Raw genomic sequence first — 6,720 nt, 5'->3', positions numbered from 1 at the left:
ATGGCTGCAGTCATCATCTGCAGTGATTTTAGAGCCCCAAAAAATAAAGTCTGATACTGTTTCCACTGTTTCCCCATCTATTTCCCATGAAGTGATGGGATCGGATGCCATGATCTTTGTTTTCTGAATGTTGAGCTTTAAGCCAACTTTTTCACTCTCCACTTTCACTTTCATCAAGAGGTTTTTTAGTTCCTCTTCACTTTCTGCCATAAGGGTGGTGTCATCTGCATATCTGAGATTATTGATATTTCTCCCGGCAATCTTGATTCTAGCTTGTGTTTCTTCCAGTCCAGCGTTTCTCATGATGTACTCTGCATATAATTTAAATAAGCAGGGTGACAATATACAGCCTTGACGTACTCCTATTTCTATTTGGAACCAGTCTGTTGTTCCTTGTCCAGTTCTAACTGTTGCTTCCTGACCTTCATACAGATTTCTCAAGAGGCAGGTCAGGTGGTCTTGTATTCCCACCTCTTTCAGAATTTTCCACAGTTGATTGTGATCCACACAGTCAAAGGCTTTGGCATAGTCAATAAAGCAGAAATAGATGTTTTTCTGGAACTCTCTTGCTTTTTCGATGATCCAGCAGATGTTGGCAATTTGATCTCTGGTTCCTCTGCCTTTTCTAAAACCAGCTTGAACATCAGGAAGTTCACGGTTCACATATTGCTGAAGCCTGGCTTGGAGAATTTTGAGCATTACTTTACTAGCATGTGAGATGAGCAAATTGTGTGGTAGTTTGAGCATTCTTTGGCATTGCCTTTCTTTGGGATTGGAATGAAAACTGACCTTTTCCAGTCCTGTGGCCACTGCTGAGTTTTCCAAATTTGCTGGCTTATTGAGTGCAGCACTTTCACAGCATCATCTTTCAGGATTTGAAACCTTACTGAGCCTATTTAAAAGCATGCTTTTGGAGCTATTTTAAGACATGAGAAGATGTTTATGGTGATACTAAGTTTTAAAAAATGGTAGTATTAAAGCTTCTTATTTTGTATGATATCAGTTTTGTTATTTGTATATATGTCCCTGCTAAAATGCGATAGGTGATGTCTTTGAGTGAATCCATTATAGGTACTTTCTAATATTTTTCATATGCGTACAATGTGTATGAGTTATTTTTACAATAAGAAAAGACATGCTATTGAAATAGCATAAGATTTTAAAAATCTTTATTTTTAAAAATAAAAAATAAACATAGAATGATATGATGAACCCCCATTCATGGACCATAGTTCAGCTTCAAAAATTACCAATGATTGGCTACTTTTGTTTCATTGATACTCTTATCTACTCAACTTGCCCACTTTATTATTTTTTAATTAATAGACTTCTAATTTTTTTAGAGTTGTTTTAGGTTCATAAAAAGTTAAGCAGAGAATTATGTAGAGTTCCCACATCTCCTTCCTACCCAGTGTCTCCCATTATTAACATCTTGCATTAGTGTGGTTGGTACATTTGTTACAATTGATGAAACAGTATTGAAAAGTTACTAACTGAAGTCTATAGCTTGTATTAGGGTTCACTCTGTTTTGTACAGTTCTATGAGCATAACTTCTTATTCTACAATTTATAGAGTCAGTTATTCCCAAGACCATGAACGTCTGGGCCAAATCTATTTGAAGTTTCTAAACTGCCTTCTAATTATTTAGTCCAGGAACCAGTGAAGTGATGAAAAAGTCCTTGGAACCAACTGAAAATTATAAAGTTGAGAAAACAGAAGACCCTACTAAAAATCACTGAGTGGAGTGGGGTTGTGCTCAGGCATGTCTGACTCTTTTCGATCCCATGGAAACTGTAGTCCACCAGGCTCTTCCATCTGTGGAATTTGGTGCATAAAAGCAACCTTAGTGCAAATCATCTTCACCCACAGTGTGGGCGGAGCTGTGGGGAAGCGCCTGAGTCCTGCCCTGGTCAGTTTGGCCTGGAGGGCACAGGACTGGCTCTTCAGGGAGCAGTAGCTTATTGAAGCACTGTTGAGGAGGCAGGAGTGGGAAGGAGCCCATAAAACTTTCCACTAGCCTAACTAAAGTTAGACCCTACAAGAGAAGTAAAAAAATACAAAAGTAATGCTTGTGGCAGCCTAATAAATAGAGGATTTCTCAGCAGTGGAATGCGGGTGGGGCGTGTGCCCGGCCATAACCTCGCGGCTGCCCTCAGCTCTTCCCAGACACCTACCAGGTGCTAGTTAGTCACATCCTCCCGTGCTGGGGTCCACGTAAGGGGTTGCGGAGCAGAGATCATTTCCCCCCGGACCTGTGCAACAAGTCAAGAGTTTAATGCCTCATCCTCCCACCAAGCATTAATAGACTTTGGGATCAATAAGTGTTGACTCAGACCCAAAATCTGTCATGCCAGTTGGTGTAGAGACCACTTCGACTGCTTGATATTCAGCAATATCACCGACTGGCTTTTATTCAGACCCAGGCACGCCAGCACTGGGCTGGGCTGCAGATCTAGTGGGAACAAAACAGACCGAGTCTGTGCCTCATGGCGCTGGTCTCTCACCATGGACACTGGGGCTCATAAGGGCACCGAGGTCTGCTCCTCCTTTATTTTTTCTCCTGGGACCCAGCCTGCCTGCACTCCACCCGATGTGTAACCAGAGTGGGGCAAATCCTTTCATAGACATGCGTAGTCTGCATTTCCTGACAGTACAGCAGGCCTGAAACCAAAGGCTAAGTGTCCAATTCACCGAATATTCTGCTTATCATGATGGTGTGGTCCAGCCCATCCTGAGCGGGTGCAGTTACAGAAAGGGCGTGCTGACTGCTCTTTCCAAAACCAGTCACTTCTCACCCAGAGGTGCATACCTGCGTACTTCTCCAGGAGAAGCATCAAACTCTCAACTCAGGACCATCGTGACTTCTCAAGATACTTTTCAAGTTAATCTGACAAAACCTACGTATAAAAGCAACTAGTAACTCTGAAAGAGAAAAATAGAAGGGACTAGGTATGCATGATTTAAACATATATTTATGTTTCTGCAGAAAATGGTACCTGGTAAGAGTTCTAGATACAGCCTTACCTCCTTTTCCATAAAGAAACAAAAAAACTGGATACTGTAGAGAATATTTCTGTAAGGTATTACACTTGGTACTTCCAACAGCATGAGGGTTGGCAGTGTAACTGACTGGCCCTATTTTACAGAGTGGGACATCGAGCCCCTTGGGACGTACGTGACTGACATTTATTACCAGTCAGCAAGGGGCAAGATGGGCTTCCCTGGTGGCTCAGTGGTAAAGAATCCACCTGCAATGAGACTCAGGAGACACAGGTTCGATTCCTGGGTCGGGTAAATCCCCTGGAGGAGAAAGTGGTAATCCATTCCAGTATTCTTGCCGGGGGATACCACCAAACATACATGCAAGGGGCAAGATGGGTGTTTTCCCAGCCTCCCTTCCATCCCAGATTAGTTGTTCAAACACTGACAGTCACGAATACAACAGTAGAAAATGTTCCTCTTCCAACTAGTCAAGTCACCTTAGATATTGATATGAATTATTAACTATACGGTTTACTTAGCAATACAAATAAAATTTTAAAAATACACCTTAAAATTAAGAATAAAAAAACAATACATTAAAATGTTACTATACTGAACAAAACTTAGGTAACTGGGAGAGCATTTTGCAAATCACTAGAGAAATTTTGCCCACTATTTGAAAATAAGACAGAACTTTGGGACAAAATTACACTCAGTAAATTTTCTTACTCAAGTGGCATGTACATTTCTGTTTCACCAACTCTGCTTTATCATAAATTATGTGAGAACCTATTTTGATGTGTTTTGCTTTAGTTGAGAAGGGAGTGACAGCGATCTTTCGATCCTGTTTGCCTTCTCGGTGGAAAACTGTCGTTAGGAGCAGTTCCAGAGGCAGACGTGCAGGCCTACAGCCTTTCAGAGACGCCGCAGAGAACCTGGAGAGCTGCTGGCAGGCACCTTCATTGAGGCAGCTCTGTCGCATCAGGGCACCTTCCCTTTGCAGTTCATGACTCGGCACCAGATCTCTTTGAAAACTTGCTCTGATTTCCGGAAGAAGCATACTATGCTGCAGTATCTCCATTGAGCCACTGACATGGGCCAGAAAATTGCTTTTTAAGTGGTCAGGTGAGGCTGGCAGGTACTTTCAGATCACCAGTGCAGTACAAGGAGCCTAGAAAGATCATGCTGCTGCTGCTGCTGCTAAGTCGCTTCAGTCGTGTCCGACTCTGTGCTGCTGGCAAATTTGGTGTTCTTTCTAGATGCCCCTGGAGAAGGAAATGGCAACTCCCTCCAGTACTCTTGCTTAGAAAATTCCATGGATGGAGGATCCTGGTAGGCTACAGTCCATGGAGTTGCAAAGAGTCAGACACAACTGAACGACTTCACTCTATCTCTCTTTATTCTAGATGCCCGAGACCTAGGGATGGGGTCATGGTCAGGGATGCTGATTGGAAACCATTTCTTCCTGACTGTGGACATTTCAATCTTTCTGCACTCCACATTTCTACTACATTGGTCTATTTTTTGAGCATTGCCTATGTTACTTCCATGCAAATGTTTTCCTACAGTCCACCGTCTCACTGCTGAGAAATAGCTCTAATCCCACCTCCCCCAGGAGCTTTTCCAGATCTTGTCAGTCACCAACCCCTCCCCATAGTTTTGTTCACATCCTGGTGGGCCTTGTGTCTTGGGCTTGCTGTCTCACTGGACTGTGAGCTCTTAGAAGGAAGGCCTCGTTTTTATCCGTCTCTGACTCCCTCCTCCCCATCCCCAGCCTCTAGTTTTGGCTCAGTGTGTGGACCTTGAAGGGGCTTCATTGTGCTTGAACAGAAGTAAAGGACATTTGAGATTTTCTCCATCATGTGCTTGATGTTTTCTCTGTCCCATAAACAAGTGGAAATTGGCTTGGGACCTCTGCAGTGGTCCGTGGCCCTTATAAAATCCAAAGGGGAGAGAGCCTTGGTTAAAAGAAGAAATGGAGAAAGATCAACTTCTAATTTTCTTTGCCTAAGGTCAGATTATTACTTCTCTGAATTGCTCCAACTTGCTGAAGTGGAAACTTCCTTTAATTTGGAATAGATAAGAGTAATTTTGGGCAGATAAGATAAGAGCTCTGGGAAGCTATCATTGCTCACTGGTTTGACAGAGATACTGCTACAAAATGATTATGCAAGGCTTTTTTCTGTCTATTTTGAACTATTTTTAAAAAATCTAGGTTATTGATTTAAAAACAATGGATCAAGATTTCCCTCTGGCACTACTGGAACCCGGAGTGTGCCCGGGGGCCTCTGGCGCTCCAGACAGCCTAGCATTCAGTGGACACAGTGACTCACCGTCTCTTTGGATTCATCTGTTATTACTTGATTACTTGATGGAAATATTGGAGAGAATGAAGTTGTAAACTAGGATGAAGACTTGTAAAGGAGTCGCAGACCTACTTAGCCCTCAGATCCTTCTGTAACGTGTCAAGAGGACTGCGTGTTTCACAGCAGCACCTCATGCTCCTGAGACGGCTTGTCATTGCTCTGACTGGGGAGGCATCGCGGCATATCCTATAGTTCCCATGAAAGGCCAAACACAGCCTGTCATGGAGAGCCTATGTGCTAGCGACTGTTGAGTTTGGGGATGCAGACACAAAGGAGCTTAGGACACAGGGAGCAAAACGAAGGCATAGGGAGATTCCTGCGCCGTTTCCTTCTGCTTCAGGGCACAGCCCAGCCCCCAGAGTGTGCCACCACAGCCTGTCCTTCACCCAGGGGAAGGATGGGCAACCTCTGCTGTCTGCCTGATTTTCCCTCCTCACACCACTTACTCTCCATCATTCCCTCATCCCTCTCGACACATACAGCACTGTGCCCCGACCCCCTCCTTTATTTTGGAGGTGCTCATTTGGGGAATAAAAAGGAGAGGGAATGACTATGGATGAGACATGAGGTAGAAAGTCAAAGGAGGTCTACTCCGCACAGGTAAGGACTCCCGACCAGCTGACTGTTCAGCGCCACGGTCAGACAGGAGCAGGGACTGTGCTGCTTTCCACTGCTGTGCAGGGGCGAGTTTGAACAAGGTATAGCAAGGTCATGTTCAGCTGTATAATGTTGGTATTTGAAAGGGTATTGTGTTTAGGAATAGGACTCTTTATGCTCTGGTGGTGAGGGAGGCTGAACTGGGAATGAGGTCCAGTGCAAAATCTTTGTGTGACCTTAGATGTGTTATTGAACTCAAGTCTGTGTGCCCAACACCCAGCGAGACCAAATAATACCAAAATGTCAGAGTTTGGAGCAGAGAAAATTTTACTGCAGGGCCACACAAGGAAATGGGTGGCTCATGCAGCAAAGCCCTTTTATAAGAAGGCGAGGAAGAGATGTGGTTAGCTGTTGCAAACTTCTTGGTGTCAGACCCTCTGTTTTTTGAGGTCAGGTCATGATATTCCTGTAAACCTCACCAAAACAAATATTATTCTCAGTTCTGGTAAGAAAGGCCAAGTCCCAAGGCTTGGCTTTCACCCTCTGAGGTCCAGGCCTTGACTAAGGGAGGGAGGTGCCCTTGCAGAACAGTTAGCCTGCCTGAGAGGATTGGTCCACCACCAAGTCTGGGTCCTCCCACCAGTGCTAAGTCCGGCCGAAGAGTCAGATCTTAGATGGGGTGCCTGCAGGGCTAGCAGAGAAGGTAATGGCAAGCCACTCCAGTATTCTTGCCTAGAAAATCCCATGGATGGAGGAGCCTGGTAGGCTGCAGTC

This window comes from Bison bison, unplaced genomic scaffold (assembly GCF_000754665.1).
Source record: "Bison bison bison isolate TAMUID 2011002044 unplaced genomic scaffold, Bison_UMD1.0 scf7180017864341, whole genome shotgun sequence".
Classification (NCBI taxonomy): Eukaryota; Metazoa; Chordata; class Mammalia; order Artiodactyla; family Bovidae; genus Bison; species Bison bison.
The sequence above is the reverse complement of the archived record's forward strand: the minus strand, read 5'-3'. Positions refer to the sequence as shown.